General features: G+C 44.8%; 1 long non-coding RNA gene across 4 annotated transcripts; it reads right to left on the bottom strand.

Annotated features, from left to right (window-relative positions):
• Positions 1-714: 714 nt before the first annotated feature.
• On the bottom strand, positions 715-23,819 carry LOC102152815. 4 transcript variants are annotated; one of them, XR_005369645.1, is made up of 6 exons: positions 22,222-23,819; positions 22,024-22,140; positions 17,580-17,836; positions 14,481-14,698; positions 2,820-2,937; positions 715-1,049 (listed from the first exon to the last, which is right to left on the bottom strand). It is a non-coding gene; the product is annotated as an uncharacterized LOC102152815 (long non-coding RNA). The 4 variants fall into 4 exon arrangements; XR_005369646.1 differs by having other exon boundaries at positions 22,024-22,127; positions 22,222-23,818; XR_005369643.1 differs by lacking the exons at positions 22,024-22,140; positions 22,222-23,819 and having other exon boundaries at positions 17,580-18,127.
• Positions 23,820-24,024: the final 205 nt, after the last annotated feature.

Here is a 24,024-nt window from a genome sequence, read left to right as displayed (position 1 = left end):
CACCATGCTAGTCTTAGGCCTGAGCCTTAGAAAATACTAGCAACTCATGTTCTTGCACACTTGAAATGTCTCCTCTTGGAACCTAGCTGCCATGCCATGGGGAAGCTCAAACAACCATGTAGAACAGACTTCTAGTCCACCAAGAACCTTCCAGGCATGTCAGTGCTCCAGCCCACACTATAGCAAGCATGTCAGCCCAGCCATCCCCCAGAATCCTGACAAATAATAAATACATTTTTGTAGTTTTGGCCACTAAGTGTAGAGTGACACAATTACCAGTAAGTAAAATGGGCTGAGAACATTAGCAATTATTGTTAGGATGGGTTTCCATTCTCTGAGAATGCTATGAGAGAGTACAGGAGAGGTGAGCCAGGATTGTTCTCCATCTCTACATCACTCTCCAATTATCACCTAGTTATTGCCTCCTTTATAGCTAAACTTGGCAATATGCTTACATTTACTATCCATCCTTCCTCACTTGGAGTTCACTTCCAGAACTGAGCTTTTGATCTTATCACCCCTTGAAAGTGCTGTCCCTGGGGTCACCTGTGACTTCACCGTTGCTTCACCAAGTAGATGCTTTTCAGCACTCACTTCATTTGACTTATCACCTGTATTTCTCTGTTAATCATTCTCTTCTCTAACTTGTTTTTTCCCTACATGCACTGGGTAGGATAGATATGGATTCAGTCACATTTCAGAGACCTAAAGAAATAGTTGCTTAAAAAGCATCAGATTTTATTTCACTTTCACATGAACATTGGAGTCAGTATTTGGCTCTGCTCTGTGACACTGTGAGAGGCCCAGGTTCCTTCCATCTTCTTGCTCCAAAATTCCTGGCTGTTCCACCTGTGTGTGGGGTCCAAGATGGCTCTGTACCACTGCTTCAGTCCACCACTGGAAAAGGGAAAAATACAGAGGGGAGAACATGCCCCTTCTCTTGCAAAGAATCATCTGTAGTTGGAAACAGCACTTCTGTTCAGATCCCATTTGCTTGAACACAGTCATATGGTCATATCTAGCTGTAATGGAGGCTAGGAAATGTAGTCCTTTAAAAAAAAAAAAAGATTTATTTATTTATTTTAGAGAGAGGCAGAGGAAGAGAGAAACTCAAGCAGACTCACAACCCTGAGATCATGAGCTGAGCCAAAACCAAGAGTGGGATGCCCAACCAACTGTGCCACTCAGGCATCCCTGGGAAATGTAGTCTTTCTTTTTTTATTTTAGATTTTAGTTATTTATTTGAGGGAACAAGTGAGTGAGAGAGAGCATAAGTTAGGGGGAGGAGCAGAGGGAGAGGGAGCAGCAGACTCTGCTGAGCAGGGAGCCCGATGTGGGGCTGGATCCCAGGACTCTGGGATCATGACCTGAGTTGAAGGCAGATGCCCAACTGACTGAGCCCAGGCACCCCGGAAATGTAGTCTTCAGCTGGGTGGCCACGAATCCTGTCAAAAATTCTATCACTGTGGAAGAGAGAACTATGTTGGATCAACTAGCAGTCTCTGTCATACCCACCTATGTGACTACTACATCCAGATTTCTTGTATGCATGTAGGGACATACTGATTCTTTTAAAGATAGGATCATACCATATATATATGTTTTGGTAATTGACCCCCCAACTCATTAGTGTATTGTAAAAGTCTGTGTAAAAGTCTGTGTCAATAAATACACTTAAATAACATGACTTTCGGGACGCCTGGGTGACTCAGTGGTTGAGCATGGCCTTTGGCTCAGGGCGTGATCCCGGGGTCCTAGGATCGAGCCCCATGTTGGGCTCCTTATGGGGAGCCTCCTTCTCACTCTGCCTAGGTCTCTGCCTCTCTCTGTGTGTTTCTCATGAATAAATAAATAAAATATTTAAACAAAACATGATTTTCATGTTGGATGGTGAAATATCATATGTATATGTCATAGTACCTTTTACTAACCATTTAGGCCACTTCAATTTGTCCTTTATGAGTAATATTAGGATGAAAGTTACTGTGACTTCCTTAAAATCAATTCCCTGATTTGGAAATGCTGGACCAAAAATCATTTTTAAAGCTTTTAATATATAGTCTTCTCCAGATACAGCTTTTCTTTAGTCTAATGCTCAATTTTTCAATAAACCTGATTCACATGAAAGCCCTTTGTTCATTTAATTGATTAGATTTTTCTACTTTATTGAGGTATACTTACATATAATGAACTGCATCTTTTTAAGTGTACACATTGATGACTTGTAATAGGAATACAGATCTGTGAAGGGGGGTCAGAACAATCTTCTTGTTTTTGTCATTTTCTCAAACTCTTTCAGCTTAAAATATTCAAAATGCCAATGTACTATATTTTGGGATAGCATGTCCTGATCCCCATCAAGGGCAAGAGCGAGAAAGGGGAAGGAGACAGGAAGGAAGAGAATAAGGAAAGAAGGCAGGCAAACACCTGGGAACGTTCCTACTTTCCAACACAGCAGCAGAACTTGGTGTTACAAAAATCTATGAAAAACTAAACCAGCCCATCTCCAGCCCTAGAACTGTGAATTCTCAACCAAAGGGGAAGCGATTCATTTCATTTCATTTGCATATTAATGCAATGCAAATAGCGGGATGGGAGGACGGGAATAGGGGAGAAAATGCCATCAGCAGTAAACACTTGGTTGCAAAGTTGAGCACAGCATGTCAGTGTGAAGGGCGTGAAGGTAACAGATGAGGAGACATAAGGTCTGATAAAATACACTCAGCTCATTCAAAAGAGCTGAGGACAGACAGAACTGTTACAACAGACAGACAGCAGCAGGCTAAGTGGGCGTCAGGACGAGGCAGGTCAGAGCCCACCTGAGATGCCCTCCGTGGCCGTGGCGTGGCCGCAGCGATGCACGAGGTGGGAACACGCTGGCCGGGGAAGATCGGAGCGCTGCTGAAGATCCGAGTGCTTATTTAGGTTTCTTTGTTCCTTCAAAGAAAAAAGTTTTGTTTTGTATTGGCTATGCCAGAACAAGACGTCACCGTAGATCCTAAAGGCGTTGCCTTTAGGTACCATCTATCGGGGTGGCCTGGTTCAGACTTGGGACCGAAGGTGTATCAGAGGCTACCTGCCTCGTGGCCCCGTTGGCCTTCCTCCTTCCCAGCAGCGACCTCCCGGCTCCCGAGCTGGACCCTGCTTTTCATCCTCCTCTCCCAGCCATGCACTTGCTCGGATGGTTCTCTCCAAACTCACAGAGAGGAGACTGGGGAGCAAGGGGGTGTAAGGGAGTGGAAAGTACATGCTGAAGAAGCAATAGCCAGAGGAGGGCAGAGGTCTGGGGCTGGCGGCCTCCTGGGGGCAAGTGGGTCATCATCTGCCAGCGTGTCCACCAGGGACGAGGGAGGAGGGACCCCCCCCTACTGCATTTTGGGATGGTTACTGTTCTCTCTCTTTAGTTTCTTTCCTTTCAGTGACAGTCACATCCAGCTTATTCTTCTCTGGGGTCCGATCCTATGCCAGGCGACTATATTAGTTCCCCAAGGCTGCCCTCACAAATTTCTCCAAACTGGGTGGCTTAAAACAACAGAAGTTTATCCTCTCATGGTGCTGGGGGCTAGAAGTCTGAAATCAAGGTGTCGGCAGTGTTGGCTCTGGCTGAGAGCTCTGAGAGTGAATCGGTGCTCAGGGGTTCAGGAATCCCGGAGGAACTAAAGATACTCTTGGGGCATGTAAACATTTTGTATTTTCACTTCAATAATAATCTTCAAACACATTTACATGAACAAACTTGGCCGGGTCATCTCGATGGACACCTTAGAACTGAACTGATCATCATTTCAGCAGAACTTTTTTGCTCTTGTGTTTCTCACAGGCTGGTGTCTTGAAGTGCTGCTTAATTGCCATAAGTTAGTAGAGAAAGAACAGGTGCTTTTCAGTAAGTCCTATAAGAAGAGATCACAATGCAAAAAACCACAGGGGCTGGCAGCTAACACAAATGAGGACAGCCGGGGAGTGGTGTTGGGGTCCACCTGGAAGCCCAGCTCAGGCGAGAGGGGACTGCCATTCAGCTCCAGACTCTGCAGCCCTATGGGGCTAGATCTTCCAGCTTTTCAAGAGAAGGTGGGAGGGCAGATTGTATGTGTAATTCTTAATTCTCTTATAATAGCAACTAATTGAAAAAATGAATTCTATAAGGGTCAAATGAGACCTGTCCATGGGCTACACACAGTCTACAGCCCTCCAATTTACAACGTCTAGTCTAGAGAAAGGTCGTAGGCAAGTTGAACCATCACACAGTATATGGTGGGTTAGGAATGTCAAGCCCAAAAGAACCATGTCCTAGAAACTAGTACTTCAGGAAGCTGAATTAATTTTGGCAAAATAACATCATTAATCACACTAATTAATTCTAATTTAGGGGGTCTTTTTAATTTGTAATCTTACATTTGGTTTTGTCATTGTTAAGAGTGTCAATATTTAGGAAATGTTCTAATTTAAGTATTTCAAATCAACGGTGGGAATCTATAAGATATCGGCATTCTCAAGTCTGAGAAATCATGTCTTGGCTTATCTAATCTTCAAGTAAATCCTTAGGAATATGTATTATTATTATTCCCATTTTGTAGATGAGAAAACAGATTCCAAAGCGTTTCAGTGAGCTGCCCAAACTCACACAACTAATCAAAGGCGGAGCTGGGATTTGAACCCAAGTAGGGGTGTCTCCAAAGTCTACGATTTCAATGCTGACTCCCTAATTAGCCATGCTGGACTTGTGAGGGATGTTGTGTCTCTCCCACTTGAGTCCTTTCCCCTTGCTTTTGATCTTCCATTGCCATTTGCCCAGCCAAATCTACACACCCTGAGAGTTTAGAGGCCCAAGACCAGGCAAGGGGTCAAGACTTGGACATCTGGGATTTGGGTCTCGGAGGGACCCAGAATTCCAAAGGATTTGGAAGGAATCTGTGATCAGAACAGTTATCAACAACCTCTCAGCTATGTTGCTCATCATCTTGGGTTTTATGGCCTGCGAATCTAACCACCATTTACAATCTTGTTTTTATGGATAAATATCATGTAAGTGCCAACAAACATTTGGAACCAGCTGAGTATAATCTAAGTTGCTTATGTTCAGATCAAGTCTTTGGTTGATGAGGAATCTGCTGAGAAGGCGGTGTTTGCATCCCTTATGGGTAGGTTAGCGTTCTCTCTGTCTAGTGTCCCACACGGTCCTCCCGGCTCTGTCTGCTACTTGACATGAAGATCCTGGATCAGAAAGGTTGAGTACAGGCTCATCAGCACAGCAGGGCAGTGGGACCTGAAAGACGTCCCTGGCTAACGACGTGATACAATGCACGGGAAAAACTGGGAAGGAAATACAGTGAAATGTTAGTAGTGGTCGTCTCTGGGCTGGTAGCATTACGGGAAATTTACATTTTCTTCTTCATACAATAGCAAAACAATGTATTGCTTTTGTTCATATGAAGAAAGATTATTTTTGGATGAAAGAGAAAGGCATTTATGACAAAAGTCCCTCCTGGCAGTGGGGAAGGAGCGCTATTGCCACACACAGCCATCTGTTACGTCTTCCTAAGTGTCCCCCGGTGTAAGAAGACAATAGGAGTCACAGATTGGATTTGGAGTAAAATTTGGACAATTGTGATGGCTGGAAGTGTTCCAAGGCACTTGTTAAAGATGTAGGCAGCGACATACTTCTTTGTTTCTTTTCCATTGATTCGTATCCCGCTGAACACTTATTCCTCCCTCCTTCTCCCCACAAGCCTGGGCTCCCACCCCTCCCTCTAGTGACTGGCACTTGAAAGGGAAGCTTCTGTGGTCCTCCAAAATAAAGGTGGTGTATGCTCCATAATCCACTGCGGTTGTCCTGGATATGAGGCTCCTTTTGCCACCTGCAGCTGCCACCAGCATTGGTTCTATACGTTTTGGGGGGGCACTTCTCCAAGCCGTAGGCTGCCAAAGTGTGGGCATATGGGCACTTCCTCACTGATACAAGTTCTGCCTTGAAACCCTCTGCTGCAATCAATGGATCCTTCTTTGAGATATTAATACAACTTTCCATTGGCGGCCGCACCCCCCAAGTCCACAACCGCCCAGTCACTTAGTATTGGGGCTAGATCTTAGCCCCAATATTGAGGCTTAGTATTGGGGCCGCAACCCCTCCCAGTCCTTCAAAGAACCCATCTCAAATTCCTAGGCTCCCCCTCCCTGCTGCAACCCTTCCCCATTTTGGGTAACTCCTAATGCTCCCTAGAAGGGTCCAGAATGACCAAATAGAGCCCCAGGTGGGGTTGTCTTTTCAGCAGCCTTCAAAACACAGAAAAGCCAGTCATTCTCCATGGGAGAGGTGGGCACAAAAGTGGAGAACACAAAGCCTGGCTCTTCGTGTGAGCGAAAAGGAGAAAATTGTTTTATTCTTTTCTTCAAAAGTCAAAGCAGCAAAATAAATCACTAACTGAGTGCTCATATGCAAACAAAATATGTAACTGAAGAAATTACCCCAACTGCCCAAATGCATCTGGGAGGGGGTGGAGTGGCGAGGGGACCATCACCTCCTCCCAACACACTCTCCAATGCCATGTCTCTTCAACCATTTTAACTGTGATAGGATGCACATAACATCAAATTTACCATCTTCACCATGGTAAAATACACAATTCAGCAGCACAAAGTACATTCACATGGTCCTGCAACCATCACCAGCACCAGAACTCTTTCATCTTCCCAAACTGAAACCCTTGACCCATTAAACACTAGCTCTCAAATTCTGCTTCCCCACAGCCTCTGGCAACTGCTTTCCACTTTCTGTCTCTATGAATTCAACCACTCTAAATGCTTTATATAAGAGGAATTATGCAATATTTGTCCTTTTGTGACTGGCTTATTTCATTTAGCATGACGTTCTTAACGTTCATTGTGTTGCAAGAGGGGTCAGAATTTCCTTCCTTCTTTAAGGCCGAGTAGTATTCCTTTGTGTGTGTATAACACAATTTGTTTATCTATGTATCTATCAATGGACATGGGATGCTTCCACCTTTTGGCTATTGTGAATAATGCTGCTATGAATATTGATAATTAAATATCACTTCAAGACCCATTTTATCATTCTTTTTGTTTCAACAACTTTTTTGAAGGTCCTATATTGACATAATGGTAGTTAAGTCTATGTTGAAGATCATAGGGTAAAATTAAGACAGTAAGAGACAGAGAAGCTGGTCCAAGCATGATTCCTTTTGATGCTCACACCTCTGCTGATGGCGGCAGCCCAGAGTTTGCTCTGCCCCTGGCAGTGAACTTCTCAGTGATTCTCCCTGATAAATCATTGAAGATAAGCAAATGAGAACATTGAGAAAAGATAAAACGAATTGGGGGTTTTCAGTTTGTCCAGGAGTGGACTCAGGTGCCTTTCCCTCATCTAAGGTAATTTTGATTGATTCCTTTTTGAAATTCCTTTTGAAAATCAAGCGTTCACTAGGTGAGTCTCCAGGGCCCAGGCTCCATCTCTGGCTTGTCACCATCTGGGCAGTGTGACAGTTTTCCAGGAGAAAAAGCCATTGAGGCAGGGAAAAAGGCATTAGCTATCTTTATACCATGGCTACCCCAATTCAAAGAGGGACATAGCTTCAGTAAATGTCTCCAGACTTCTTTTACTTCTTTTTTTTTTTTTTAAAAAAAGCTCTGTCTTTTTCGTCAAACCAAGTTATTAAAACATTTTGAATAGCCTCAGCATTAACCAGAAAATGAGACCAAGTTTGCTTTCATTTTTGTTTTTAAAAAAACTAAATCAGGCATCTGAAATCTGAAGGGTAACTCACTGAAACCCTGCATAGGGGTTTCCCTGACAGAGCTTTGCTTTTCACCAAATAACCAGGGCAAAGGGGATGAGATCTTTGGAACCAAACTGTAATATAGCTGGTACATGGGATGCCAGGTTAAAAGTCAAATCAACTTGAGGGCTAAAGCTCAGAAGATATGAAGATAAACATGAGTATATTATAGAAAAGAAGACAAATGTTCCTTTAGAAGACTAAAGGGAAGCTGAAACTTGAAGTGAAACAGTTGGGTCATGAGCCCCAGGACCTGGGGATATGCGTGCACTCTTGTCTGCACTTCTGAAAACTTCAATGAAAAATATCTGAGAAGGTACTAGGTAGTCTTGGCCCTTCTCTGTGTCACTTTTTAGCTTCAATTCAGTATTAGCCAGTATAGTAGCCACTGTAACGAGCAAGCTCCAAATCTCAGTGGCTTAACACAAAAAGTTTAAATTTTCACACACATCACAGCCCGGTGAGGATGGGGGTGAGGTGTGCTATGACAGCCTCTGTTCCATGCCATCATTCAGTGACCCAGGCTCCTTCTATTTGTGGCCCTGTTGTCACCTAGGGTTTTAGAGTCCTCTACTGGGTCCTCTACACCCAGCCAGCGCATCAACGAAGAGAGAGGGTGGGGAGGATCCCACAGAAGGTTTTGGGAGCCAGGCCTGGAAGTGGTGTCCATCGCTTCACCTACATTTCCTTGGCCAGGACTAGTTGCATGGTCCCTGCATGCATGGGGGCTGGGAGACGTCGTCTGGCAGTGCCCACAGGAGGAGGAGCAGAGCACACAGAAAATTGGTGGGCACCAGCAACTTCTGCCTCAAATGAACTGGCTTCTTCTTAACAATTTAGTGTATTCGCCCTGGATAGATTATATAATAGCACACTCACAAATCTACACCAGGTTCCTGGCCAGCCTGTGGCTGTTTATCCTGTGCTCCTATTCTCAAAGCTGCCAGGCCTCATGGGGCCATTTTCTGCAGCAGGAAGGAAAGCAAGCTTCCCCTATTCTGTGACATATACTGTCACCTGGGGTGGTGGGGAGAAGTCTTAGCAGCTTTGCTGGGACATCTTGCCTTCCCCTTCCACCTTACAATCTCACCCCAGGATCACTGATCACTTTACAAGAACAACTTCTCCAGCTTTTCTGAACTCTTCTCTCTTAGAAGGGCTCCCAAACTGTCCACGGAACCAACGATAGCCACCCACATCTTGCCAGCTCCTCGCCAGGAACTCTCCAACGTTAGGTATAGCACTTCTCCCTTGTAGACAAATGCAGAGATTCCAGGCCACTGAAATCAACCAAAGGTTTGGGTCCATCTGCCTCAGCAGGCCACTGAACAAACCAGGACAAGTCTGAAGTGCCTGGTTGGGGCTTAATTAGTCACCGAATTAATTACCTGTTATTTCCTCAGTTACAGATGGAGAAAAAAATGAACGTCTGCAAGTGTGGCAAAATCAGACAAGGTGGATTATAACTCAGTGGCAGCATATGAAACAGCCTGACTGAGCCTCATGGCCCTGCACAGTGATGGCTGGGATTAGGAGCAGAGAATAAGGGGGGCTTCAGCTCCAACAGGACCAACGGGAAAGGCCTGATCTTAGGGATGCTCCTTAGGAATAAGCAGCCAGCCTGCTGATAGATGGAATGTGTCAGAGTCCTTGGCAAAGAGATTTCTATTGAATTTGAGGTTGTGTGGGGCTTCTTTGAAAATACTGGTGTTGATCCAAGTCTATTATTGCCATTGCATTTGTATTTCCTTTTCTCTCTTATGTCTGTATTTCTTATTGCCCACATGAGTCTTGGTTTACCTGCCTTTCCACATACAAGCAACACAGATATTTTTAACCACAGTGAGGTCACATCCTAACACTATTAAATAAGCCTTTTGTTAATTCTGAGAGAGAGGAAAAATTCTCCAGTTCTTCACATAGATCTTGATTGGGGTTGAACAGAAAAATCATTTTATTTTCTCCTTTAATATTTGTTAAGCATCATACCATGCTAACATTTCTCTGGAGGCTTCACATGATTTTGATGGAGTAGTGGATGGAGGGAACATCTACCCCCAATTTTTTCCCTCTTTATTCTTTGGTCTCTTATGGTCCTCCTTCCACACTATTTACTCCAAAAGAAAGTCACCTTGTGGGTCAGTCAAAGTTCACAATGGAACCTTTCCGAAACACCGCATGGAGTCTGCCCTCTTGCTCCATGGCAAATCTATCATCCAGCAGTTGGCCCCTTTTCCTCACCTGTATAATGAAGCCTATGATTTATTACAAGCTTGGTCCAGGGCCGAACTTCTATTCATAAAACCCTGTCATCTTTGGATGAACTGTACTGTTTGAGGGCCAAGATTATGATGAAACACTGGCTCGGCAGCTCACAATGGTGGGAATTAGGAAATGCAGGAGAACCTTCTACGACAGTGAACAGAGACATTTAGAATACCCAGCGTTACTGCTTCTGAGCTCTCAGTGGTGGTGGCCTCCTTTCATTCACAATGCTCACATTTCCAAGCCTGGATCCTCATACATTTATTGAACAACTTGTCTTGAGATCAGTCCAATGCTCTTTTTTCAGATCTGTCAAAATACCACCTCTTCCAAGAAGCTCACTAAAATTAAGTGGAAATGAAGTAATGATCTTCCTTCCTTCTTCTGTTGTCTTGGAACAGCCTCTCCTCTCGCGGCACCAAAACTGGAACCAGCTATTTACTTCATCTCCAGATGGGTTCCTTTATCTATAAATGCATTACTGTAACATTTTCTAGAACACAAATGGCTGAAGAAATCAGATAGAGCTGGCACAGAAGATATTTAAGAATAGAGACTTTGCCTTATTCAACCTTGTGCATTCTGTAGGGCCCGGTACCTAGTAGGTGCTAAACAGTAGGTGGGTGAATAAATTTGATCATCAATACACCATTGGTTTTACCACCTGAAAAGTCTCTGAGATGCTTTGTATGATCCCTACCATGTTTCATGGTTATTGAAGATTGTGTTTGTGTCTCAAAAAAGAAAGTATAGGACGCCTGGATGGCTCAGTTGGTTAAGCGTCTGACTCTTGATTTGGGCTCAGGTCATGATCTCAGGGGCATGAAATTGAGCCTTGTGTCGGGTTCCGTGCTGGGTGTGAAGCCTGCTTAAGATTTTTTTTCTCTTTCTCTCCCTTTCCCCTTCCCCATTTCAAAAAAAAAAAAAAGAAAGAAAGAAAGAAAAAAGAAAAGTATAAATAAGAGAAACAAGTTGGACCTTGGACACACAGTCACAAAGCCAAGCAAACCCAGCCCTGAAATGAGCAGTGGCAATGATCCAGTCATTGATTTCTTCATATCTGGACATTTACAGGAATGATGAGATGAGGCCTTAATAGTGACTCCAAATTGCTGTTTCTTAGTCACTTAGCTCCTACGAAAGGTAATATGGTCTTCTAACCCCAAGCCACAACGGTCAGAACCGCAGAAGAATGTACTGTAACAAGAGAAGTGGGCATTGCCATAGCATTTCTCAAAGTGTGTCCCACCCAGCCACAGTCTCAGGAGCTCTCTGCGTCAGAAAGTGCTCAGAGGCCGAGTGAGTTGATCACCATCACACATGATACCCCCTCTCGGGCATTACAAAGGACACTTGTATGTTAAAGACTCTGAGAAGTGGACCTGTTAAATATATTTGACCATAGAACCCTATTTTTTTTAAGATTTTATTTATTTATTCATGAGAGACACACACACAGAGAGAGAGAGAGAGAGAGAGAGAGAGAGAGGCAGAGGGAGAAGCAGGCTCCATGCAGGGAGCCTAACGTGGGACTCGATCCTGGGTCTCCAGGATCACACCCTGGGCTGAAGGCGACGCCAAACCACTGCGCCATCTGGGCTGCCCAGAACCCTATCTTCAAATAACATCTGTCACTTTTGTACAGAACACATTTTAAGAAAGACATCTCAGCCTGAGGTTTCAATGATAGTGTTTTCATGCAAGTGGAGCACAGATTTGCAACCTGCAATACGTTTGTGCCAGAAATGGCATGCAGGTCCTTGGCTACCAACACATTTTCCCTTATTTTACGGAAAGGTGACCCTGACCATCTGCCATCAGAGTTACATTTAGCTACACACCCTGCAAGCGAGGCTTGGCAGGTAGACCTGAAAGACCTGAAAGTGGGCAACTTGATTGCAAAGCCTTGCAAAGACTGGCGCTATGGGGTAGAGATGCCAGGTTCCAGCTTGGGTCTCATTCCTAGAGACACAGCAATGTCTTATTGGTCAGGCAGAGATAGATCTGGGCTGGTCACAGGGATGGGGGGCTGTCCTGGAAACACATTTGACACTTAGGTCAGAGGCAGATCAGAGACTGGCATATTTCCTATGAATGTTAGATTGGAGGGCATAGTTGTGATATTTGCTATTATAATGAAATAGCGCCACAACATAGCAGCCTAGATGGGGAAATGTGCATAATTTTCTTTGAAAATTTAAAATAGTCTCGGGGGTTATTCAGGCTTCCAGGGGAAAAAATATGTACCAGACATGAGTGTGTGAGACATGTTTCCCAATCTTGGTGGCAGGATGCACTGGCGTCCTATTCAGTCCCAGCATTGTGTTGTCCTGGTGCTCAGGGGCTAGACTGAAGTGTTCGCTGATGTGTTTTTCTCCTCCCCTCTGTCCTTCTCTGTTGTGTCCCCCACCCATCCATCAGCCTGACACCCAACTTCCTTCAGAGATAAGGAGACACTGCAAAAAGCTGAGAAATACCTGAAAAAGTCAGTTCTTGGTCTTTGATTGTCAAAAGCCTAAGTCTCAGGTTCAACAAGAAAAACCCAGGGTGTGAGAAATAGATTTGGAAGAAAACCTGATGAGACGATATAGTTTACTCTCCCCACTCTCTCATCCAAATTGGGGTTTTCCTGGTGGGGGAAGGAGAGGAGATTGGAAAGAGTGGGAGGCCCCTGTTGGGTCCTGGAGGCATACTGTGTTCTGCTCTCTATTCCACACTGAGATTTAGAGAAGGCAAGAGATGATGGAAAGATCTGGAAAGTGGGAGAGACTAGAATGTATAGATCTGTGGAAGTGGCAAGATGGCAGAGAAGATGTCTACAGACTTTACCAAGTTCTCTGTGAGAGCCATAAGGTCACCAGGTGCCCAAGAGTGGCACTAAATTCGCACAGAGATAGCAAGGAAAGGGAGAGAACAAGGGTTAACTCAGCTGTGAATCAACAACCAAAATAACAGACACATGGACCCAGGCACGGCTGGGACGCCTGAGGACCATGTCAGCCCCCTAGGGATGATGAGAAGCACTCTGGAAGGAGCTGGAACCTCTGACAACTTCAGGGAGCTGGGCTGCTATTCCAGCATAAACTGTTACATGAAAAAGAAACCACTGTGTCATTTAAGAGACTGTTATTTAGCCTGTCCTGTGCTTGGCCGAGCACATTCCTCCAGGCAGACAGACACACACGGGCACTGAGGAGGAAGCTGACGATGTGAATGGACATGGCCCAGGAAGCTGCAGGTGTCCAGGCTGGGCCACGGGAGAAGCAGGGCCCGCAGCCACTCACGCCTCCCATCTTCCGTCTACTACGATGGCGTTCGTCACACTATGGTGAAGCAGACTTTCTGCCTGTCTGCTCTGTGAGTCAAGACTCTTGCATGTGAGTGAAGAAAACCCCAACTCCAATGAACTTAAACCAAAAAGGGAGTTTGTTGGTTTATAGAACTGCAGAGTGAGACATCCATCCATCTCAGATGAGGTACTGCTGAACCCAGCAGCTCAGGTCCTCTAGTCACACCCTTGCGCTGACTCTCTCTCACCCATTTCAAGGATTTTTGTGGAATTCAATCTCCAGCAACCTGTCCCCCTGCCCCCTAACAGCAGATGGGGCTGAAACCACCAACCCTCCAAACTTTGGGTCCTTCTGGTGATCAGCACCATCTGAGGCTCCCTAGGGATCCTCACCCCCCCACCACCCATACACCCCCAAGTCACCTCACTGACATAAACTCAAGTGCATTAAGAAGGAGCTCATGATGAAAAACAAAAGACTGTCCTATGATGAAGTTCCAAGGGTTTTGGAAGCTCAGCACCAGGAACCAGAGACAAATGCCAAATATATTTCTTACTACATCCCAAGAAGGCCATGTTCACAGTTGTGTCCTATGCTCAGCACAGCGTCTGGCACAGTGGGCAGCAGCCAATGTTTGCTCAACGACTGAGCGAGCTATCGAATGAATACGTATTTCCTCTGCAGTGTAGGAGAAGCTCCCCCAGGGCACTGGGGTGCTGGAGTTGAGCCCTGGCCTTGGAGCCACTGGATAATTAAAAATGGTTGGTGTCAGTCTTCCAGGAGCACCTTGGGTGGCTTTAGAGGTGTGTCTCTCCCCACCACAAGAGAAGTGGGCTTTTGGTTGGCTCCCTGAATGGCTGGACCTTTTTTTTTTTTTAATTTTTAGAATCTATTTGAGAGAGACAGAGACAGAGACAGAACACAAGCAGTGGGGAGGAGGCAGAGAGAGAGGGAGAAGCAGACACTCTGCTGAGCAGGGAGCCTGACATGGGGCTTGATCTCAGGACCCTGAGATCATGAACTGAGCCAAAGGCAGACACTTAACCGACTGAGTCACCCAACTGCCCCTGAATGGCTGGTCCTAATGCACCCCAGGGGAAGCAGCTCTCTATAGAACGAAAGGGACAAAGGCCACCTTGTTTCCTGTTTCCAGGTCAGTTCTTCCCTCCTCCTCCTCCTTCTCCTCCTGGGCAAGACAGCCTCAGATGGGGCTTCAAGGAACTTGGAGCTGCAGGAAACTCTCAGAAGTAGACTCCTAGTCAATTAGTCACCGGAGAAAGAGGCCTGCTCCCAATGCTCCAAGCAGTCACATGGGATTGTGTAGTCCCAATACTGAAGGTAACTCTTTTTTCCCTGAAAAACAGATTCCCAGAAATACTGAGGTAGAAGGTAATTGATATAATTCCAACTAGAGAATTCCTATCAAGAAGTTGGAGGATGGGGGATAAATAACCTTATTAATGATTCTGATCAGTCACTTTCCCATCTGTTGTCTTAAAAAAAATTAAAAAAACAAAGATAGGCATATTATTTCTGTTACTGCCAAACCCAAAATGCGTGATTACCATCACAAATAAGAAACCTGGATCTTATTTCATTGACATTAATGTTCAAAGGAGTATAAAAATAAGTCAAAACAATATTCAAAGTAGACAACGTGAATACATTTTCATCAAATAATGCAAATTAAAATTAAGGTGAAAACCATTAAACATTTTTAAATGTTTGTGCTTTCAAAGATATATCTGTCTTCTAAAAATGAGAAATTTAGGGGCACCTGGGTGGCTCAGTGATTGAGTGTCTGCCTTCGGCTCAGGGCGTGATCCTGGGGTCCTGGGATCGAGTCCTATGTCAGGCTCCCTGTGTGAAGCCTGCTTCTCCCTCTGCCTGTGTCTCTGCCTCTCTCTCTCTCTCTCTCTCTGTCTCTCATGAATAAATAAATAAAATCTTTTAAAAAAATAAAACCTTTAAAAAAATTAAAATGAGGGGATCTCTGGGTGGCTCAGCGGTTTAGCGCCTGCCTTTGGCCCAGGGTGTGATCCTGGAGTCCCAGGATCGGGTCCCACGTCAAGTTCCCTGCATGGAGCCTGCTTCTCCCTCTGCCTGTGTCTCTGCCTCTCTCTCTCTCTCTCTCTCTCTCTGTGTCTCTCATGAATAAATAAATAAAATCTTATAAATAAATAAATAAATAAATAATAAATAAATAAATAAATAAAACATCTTTAAAATTAAAAGGCACAATACAACTTATAATATGTGAATGTCAAAAGTGTAAATCAAAACTAGTTAAAATCATTTTTAGAAAAATAACACTGTTCACGATTCCAGTGCTCAATGTCCACCAAATTGCCATTGTAAGAAATGCATCACATTTTACTCCTGTCACATTGCGATCTATGTGAAAAATTGTTTAAAGGTAACATGAGATAATATTGCAAAATGTTCCCCAGTTGCCGCCTACATCTGTTGTAGATACCGTGGCAAGCTGTGAGGACTCCCAGAACCAGAACCAGGAATTGAAACTCAAAGAGAAGCAAGGGTGCCCGGCTCCACCAGGAACTGACACTTGGTTATGCAACAGGCTACTACGGTTATGCTAGCCGGGAGGAAATGGTTTGACAAATCGATTGATTTGTCATTTTGGTTATCTGACTACTTGTGCACCTAGGATCCCCCTTGCACTCCAAAGCCATCTGCGCCCACCTGAGTCAGGAACACTGGAAGCCCTAAACCTTACTGGCAGCCAGATGTGGTCTCTCTTGCGCTCACAGTGCAGATGTGGAGGTCGGGGGCCTGAGACCTGAGGGAGGCTGTAAAGCAACAGAAGCAATTTTGGGGTATGGGTCACACTCTGCCAAGTGCTGATCAGATCCCCAGGGAGAGATTGCCCGTGTGCTCTTCAATACGTTTAGTTTCGTGTGGTTTGTGATACTGGGGCCCTTGAAACCTGGAGTAGGCAAACTTTTTCCTGTCTGGGCCAGAGAGTAAATATTTTTGGCTTTGGCCTTTATTGCGATTACTCAAGTCTGCCATCGTAATACAAAAGCAGCCAAAGACAATTCATAAATGAATGAGCACGACTATGTGCTAATAAAATGTTATTTACCCAAACAGATTGGATTTGGTCCAGTTTGCAAGCCCTTCTAACACATGGGGCCCTAGGCGGGGCCTCTCTTGTCTGGATTTAAAGGCAGTCTGACTGTTTCAGTCCCACCATCCCCTGAGTTTAAGCATTTCTAAAGCAAGGGACTCCAAAGAAACATGAAATCTGGGACGCCTGGGTGGCTCAGAGGTTGAGCGTCTGATTTTGGCTCAGGGCTTGATCCCAGAGGCCCGGGATCGAGTCCCACATCAGGCTCCGATCTGCATGGAGCCTGCTTCTCCCTCTGCCTGTGTCTCTGCTTCTGTGTGTGTGTGTGTGTGTGTGTGTGTCTCATGAATAAATAAATAAAATCTTAAAAAAAAAGAAGTATGAAATATTCGTGATCATGGGCTAACCCCTAGCCAGTATTCTCATAGCCCCATGAGAGTGCTGACCTCACAGCTGTGTGACCTTTGGCAAGTCATTAAACCCCTCCCTCTCAGCTTGGTTCCTTCATCTGTAAAGTGATCAACCTCCCATGTTCACCGCAATTGAGAAAGTCAAAAGGACAGTGACGACGGTAACACTTGCAAAGTGCATTCCAGTTTTCCAGATCGTTTCCTATTTGACCCTTGAAGAATCTCACGAGCTAGTCAGTCCCAACCCCGTTTTTACACACGTGGAAACGGCGGGGCAAAGAGCACATAAGTGACTTGCTCAAGGACCCTCAAGCGGTAACCAGCAGAAACCAGGTCTCGAAACCAAATATCTTCATTCCCAAGGCAGGGCCACTTTTACCTCAACTCCGTGCAACCTCCATGTAGACACTCAGTGCTACGTAAAACCAGTGCTGTCGCAAACATTTTTTTCATCTTAGACCCTTGACCCTCCGGATTCCAATTCTAATATTTAAACTAATTATAGACACTAGACATTCTATCACAACGTCTGTGACACATTTGAGTTATTGCCGAACAAACACGGTGTATACCTATATCCTCGGTTGTGCCAATAGGAACAGAAAAGATGCCAACTTTCCTTTCTCCCCATATGGGCTTCTGCGTTGGGCTGCCAGTGAGCGAGTTCGCTGCCAGTTCAGTGATTACACAAGCACCGCTCCTTCCATTAGCCTTCCCCCCAGATGACTCTCACCTGTACGGGTTCATCGTGGGCTTCCAGAAGGACAATTCAGGAAGCTCCTCCGCCTAGTGGGGTTCACGATCAGGTCTGACGCTGCCTCATTTATTCCTTGGGGCTGCTTACCAAATGCTGCTCATTTTGCGATTCTCCTTTCCAAGCCAAAGTTCAATCTCTTTCATTTCAGTTCGTCACATAGCTCTTGACACTGGACTGTTTGACTTCTGATGTTTACAGATGTCTCGTAGTTTACTTGTTTTTGTGCTAAGGGGCTGAAATAAGAATTACGTCCATCCCTCTATTAAACATTTGATTCTTTCTGACGTTTTTAATCCTCTGAGCTTTACTCTACTTTACAGTCAACTGCTCCCTCACCACGTCTGCCCTTTCGCCTACAGATTCAGCAGTTTTAATCCTGACACGGTAGCCACAGATTGCCTATGGCCACTACAGTTTAAATTAGATTTGAAAATTTACTCTTTCTAGCCAAATTTCATGTGCCAATGGCTATACTATACTGGGCAGCACAGATATAGGACTTTTTAATGACTGCAGAATGTTCCATTGCAGAATGTTCTACTGAATGTTCTAGCACTCTATAATGGATTTAGAAACCAATTTGGATAAACTTCATAACTGGCATAAATTCACTTGAGAACTGCTCTTGATCCACCTACTTTCTTCTTTTAAACCACCCAGATTAACACTAAGACCAAGACTCCGGTAATCTCAGGGACCAACTGCTGATTATATATCATGTGCCATGCACTGAACTAAATAAACTCTTACTGTATACTCTTTTATCAAATCTTTATAATCAGTTCATGTTATTATCAAGACTAATTAGGAACCTGAGGCCCAGGGTCACATAGTAAGAGGCAGATTGGAGATTTGAATCGACATCTTTCTGGCTTTAGAATTTGAGCTCTTAAATACTCAGTGATGCCAACTCCTCACCCTCATCCTCTGTTGCCCCCCTACTGTGATGTGGGCCTGGCTAGGCAACCCGGGGATGGGGCTGAGGCCGAACGTCATGCTGGAGGGGTGCCCTGCCAAAATCCAGGACAGAGCAGGACGTAAGGAGGCAGGATGGGGGCATGTGGGCCAGGCTAATTTTGTGCCAAAATGCAAGTAGTGCCCTTCATGACACAACTACCAAGGCTTTTTACAAACTGGATACCTTTCCACTGGAAACATCCAAACAAGAATAATTACTACTGGGTCTGCTAGGATCGGTGAGTGATATTTTACATTAACCAAAAGAACTGACTATGTGGGCTGCTTCTTCTCATTATTCTCTGTTCATTTTTTTTCTTCCTGAAAACACCTATTTCCTTCCATGGGCCCCATGGGCCAGCTAGCAATTTGAAACACAGTTTCAAAAACTTTGTCTGGGCCATCTCTAGAAGACCAGCCACGGCCATGTGTTCAAAACTAACGGTCCATAAGCCTGCCCTGAATGCTGACTCCTTACTTTGAAGCTTACATTTAGTTTTGTTTCTAATGCAACCAATCTACAGATTAGAGAGCCGGAAATTGTGGCTCTAGGTTTTCTTGAGCTCACAGTGAAAACCGTGTTTCGCATCAATCATGAATCTTTTACTAGCTTTCTTTCCTAGCATTCCTTTCTTCCCTTGTAATTTTTTTTCTTTCACATGATCCTTTGAAATTTGACATGCCAGCTGTGAGGACTACTTATACTATTACTTTTTTTATAGGTCATGACTTCGCCGGAGTGAGCAAATCCAAATTGGAACAGGTAACACAGAGCATCTCCCCAAATTAGTTTTCAACAGAGCATGTGAGTGGGGCCCAAGGTGCAGGGGACATTTCCTTTCTTTCTTTCTTTTTTTTTTTTTTTAAGATTTTATTTATTCATTCATGAGAGACACAGAAAGAGAGAGAGGGAGAGACACAGGCAGAGGGAGAAGCAGGCTCCATGCAGGGAGCCCGATGTGGGACTCGATCCCGGGTCTCCAGGATTACACCCTGGGCTGAAGGCGGCGCCAAACCGCTGGGCCATCGGGGCTGCCTCATTTCCTTTCAATCAAACAGTGTTACGTTATCTCCAGGATGGGATGTGGCCTCGTCAAACCTCTAAAAGGAAGGGTCCTATGTAACAGAATGGAGAACTGCATGAACCTGCCTCCCAGGACCATGGTCTCTTGGACCTGGCTATGGTTCCAGCTCCAGTATTAGGCCATTCATTAAGCATCCACTTGGCAAATCAGACACATTGGATAATTAACAGTAATGAATAAGAACACAAGAGCAGACCAATTAAAAATCCTCCACCTATTAGTCATATTTGCAAGTTACCAATTACCAAATACCAGCCAAATCCTGTCCATAATCAAGAATTTTTAAAAAGATCCATTGAGAAGACTTTTGAGATCATGATGTCAGAACTGGGTTGAACTGCATGAATCAGATTGGAAATTAGTCACTAGGTCAACAGACAGAGTGAATAATATAAGATAATAAGACTTGGAAGAGTCAGAACCAAAGGGCTGAGACAAAAAAAGAATCATGTGGCCAAAGCTGAATTTTAAAATTTCAAGACTTGGGTAAAATTGTTACTAGATGTAATAAGATTGAGTGTACTGTAGTCCTGAGAATCATGGACCATGCCTATTTTACTTCCCGTAGTAACCCCCATCACCAAATAGCACCCAGAATATTTAGTAAATTTTTGTAAGTAAATGAAGTAATCGATCAATCAACAATCAAGTAAAATTTGTTTTCTATCCTTTGTCACAAGTACTGCTTCACTTGGTCAAATATCTCCAGGGTATCCTGAGAAGTTGGGTGGCTTCCCAGGTGCCCCAAATAGGCAGACGTCAGTAAACTGTGGTCTGTTCTTCAAACATCCCCGTTTTGTCTCGTTTTTCTGCTCTCCATGAAACCTCACACTATGCTGGAATCCTTCCTCTCAGAGCCTGTTGACTTCATTAACTCATTTATATCAGTTCAATGAATGAAAATAAGTATATGGCAATAAGTATGCCCATCCCCTCCACATAACACATTTTCATTTTAATGCTATGGTGAAGAGCAAGGACTTTGGAATCACACCTGGACTGGAATCTTCCACTCAATACCTGCAGACCTTGAGCAAATTATTTAGATTCTCTAAGCCTTCATTTCCTCATCTGTAAATAAGGGTTCTCAATGGCACAATCCCTACCTCACAGTGTTCTCAGGAGCATGAAGTAACACTACCCAAGTAAAGTGCCCAGTGTAGTGCCTGTCCCATAGAAAGTGCACGTTAAGTCAGTAGGTTCTCCAAGTGTTGTCCCCAGACTCCAGCATCAGCATCCCTAGGAATTTGTTAGAATTGCAAATTCTCAGTGCCACCTCAAAGGAACTGAATCAGAAACTCTGGGTGTGGGGCCCAATAATCTGTGTTTTAATAAGATTTCCAGGTGATTCTGACGCAAGCTGAAGTTTGCGAACCACCGCGGTAAATGTCAGCAATACAGTATAAGAATAATATAATAGTTAGCATTTGTATTATAATAATGTGTCGATATGACTAGTAGTTCAACAGGGGCCATGTAAAATACTTTGGTGCAGTCGTTTTCAAACCAAATTCTGGGAAGCTTGGGGGCTCTGGGAGACACGTGGGAGGCTGCCTCAGAATCTCAAGGGATAGATCAGAGGCAAAGATCCAGGCTGTCCCCAGCTCTGCTCTGACAGGTGACTCCCCGTCATTAGCTTCATATATTTCAGTTCCATCCCATGTTACGTTTGCTGGACAAAAGGGTTCTGTTCTGAAATAAATCTTGAAAATCACCACCTCACCCCAAGTACCAGTGGAAATCAGGCCAGCTCTGGGGGAGATTCAGGGGACTAGGAGATTTTTCCCAGGCCTGTCACCACATGGGGCGATTGATGCTGGCCCTGCATTCAGATCTCAATGCCACAAGCATGCTTTAGGACCTATGCAGGGCCCTTTTTGTCTTACATCATATCGTGAAATCCTTATAAGGTGTGACTTGCCCTCCTTTTCAGAGGAGAAAATGAAAATGCAAAGACATTAAGTAAATGTGTCCAAGGTCACCCAGCTGGTGCAGCTGGCTGGCAAGAGAAGCCAGATCACCTGATACTGAGATTTGTTCTCAATCTCCAAGTATGGCTGCTGGTCATGCTTGAGCAGATAACCTTACCATGCAGGAAAACAACCCACAGGGGAACTGGGTGAACTCTGCAGGGACGTGCAGACCATACTCTCGGACCGACAAGTAGAAGGCAGCTCCTTGTGCCCCACCATCGCTCAGCACCAAGCCCGGGACGGATTGGTTTCTTTCAACATGACTCACGGTCACAACAAATTAGAAAGTCCCCATTCAGAAGGGCTTTTCCTTATTTGCTAAATCAGTTGGGAAGATGATGTCAGCACACTCGGTACGTGGGAGTCATGAGCTGAGAGTCTGAATCTGAGTCCCCGTCTACTTACTCCTTTAGACCTTGGTCAGCTGCTTAGGTGGCCAAACTTGCTGCTTATCATCCAAGGTGGACTTTGAAACGGAATTAGGCAACATTGGGAGATCTTCGGGCTCCCTGGAAAGTTGAACTGGATAAATATTTTGTCATTAACTGCAGTATTACTTATTCATTTATTAACCTGTCCCACAAATGTTTAGGAGGCCCTTACCCTGTGCCGGGTGTCGTGCTAGGTATCGAGGCCGTAGCTTTGAAGTCAAAAGATATGGTCCCGGTCTTCATGGACCTCCAGGTTGGCATGGGTGGGAAATTGCTGCTAATGGTCTGTCCTGCGCTGATCACACAGAAGTACTGTTAAATATTTATTAGGTGCTTGGCACAGTACTAAGTGCTGTACACAAATCATCTCCCTGAATTCTCACCCCAGTCTTACAAGGTAGGAATAATGATCTCTCCGTTACAGAAGATGAAATTGGGGCTCAGAAAGTTTAAGTAACCTGCCAAAGTGGAGCCCACTGCCACTAAATGGCAGGATCTGACCTGTAAGTGGGGCTCTTAGCCTCTACCTCATAGAGGTGTATGTATGTCCACATATAGGGAATATCTTTTTATCAGTACCTAGAAGAATATCCACCTATAGGGAGTTCTTTTTCTTTTCTTTTCTTTCTTTTTTTTTCTCTCTTTTTTTTTTTTTTTTGTTTTTTTTGTTTTTTAAGAAATCTCTATGCCCAATGATGGGCTTGAACTCATGACTCCAAGATCAAGAGTTGCATGCTTTACCGACCAAGCCAGCCAGGTGCTTCTGTAGTGAGTTCTTAATAAATCATTATTAATTAAATAGCCCATGTGAGACAAGCTAGAGACAGACTGTCCCAGATGTGGGGATGAATGGGGGTCATGGAAACCAAGTGACCATTCTAGCAGGTGGGGGCAGTGGGGAGAGAGCCTCATCCAGCAGCGGCCTGAGAAACAGGCATGGGAGCAGAGGAATGTGAGACAGTCACATGGGCTGCCAAGAAGCCTCTGTGCTGGAAACGGTCCCCATCAGAAGTTTCCAGGGAGCGGCGGTGTTGGTGGGGGGAATGGGCAGAGAGGGCAGACACTAACCATCCCTCCCAGCTGTCACCACAGGACATGCTGCCAATCAGGATTGTTGGTTCATCACCCAGACTGAAGTCTGTGCCCACCTGAGCAGCTTGGAAGAGGATGGTTCATAGAGAAGGTTGGGGTGACGATGTCATGGCTGGTTTTCTCCTGCTCCTCTGACCCGCCTCCCTCTCCAGAGTGTCAGCGTTTCATAAAAAGGGCAATTTGTTGGGTTGGGCCTATGAAGATTATTTGCCAGTGGTCTGCGGGTTCAGGAGTGGCTTGGAAAGGGCCAATAGTTGTATCAGCCACCTTTATAACATGGCACCATGTGCTCCTCTCTGCACCACGTTAGCTACTCAGCTTTGAATCACACTTTGTTGTGGATACGTATGTTAATTTGAAACTCCCCTTCTTGCTTATTAAAATCAGGTTACTCAGTAACACTGGCTAAGAGTTTTTAGTTGAGGGAGTCACACAGGGAAAGTGATGTTACCTTTACTTTTTTGTTCATGCCACAGCAGGGAACAACTGTGAGGATCCAGCCATGCAGAGGAAGAAGAACCCAAACATTGGAGGTTCACAGATCTGAGCTGAAAGCTCAGATGTTACTTCCTGTGGCAGCCTGACTCAGAAGTTCCCCAGCGATCCCGCTCCTGCCACGGTCCCTCCCCTTGAGCGTGGGCAGGCCTAGCAGCTTTCTTCCAGGCAACAGGATACAGCAAAGATGTCGGGATGCCCCTTCTGAGATTAGGTTATAAAGATTATAGGCTCTGTCCTGCTAGCAGACTCTATCTGTTGTTTTCTTGGCTCACACCCTGATGAAGGAAGTGGCCACATCACACAGGCCCCCACGGTGACGAGCGGAGGAGAGCAGCCTCCTGCCAACAGCTGGCAAGAATTTGAGGTCTTCAGACCCATAGCTCAA

This window comes from Canis lupus, chromosome 14 (genome assembly GCF_011100685.1).
Source record: "Canis lupus familiaris isolate Mischka breed German Shepherd chromosome 14, alternate assembly UU_Cfam_GSD_1.0, whole genome shotgun sequence".
Lineage (NCBI taxonomy): Eukaryota > Metazoa > Chordata > Mammalia > Carnivora > Canidae > Canis > Canis lupus.
This window is presented reverse-complemented; position numbering and strand designations above follow the sequence as displayed.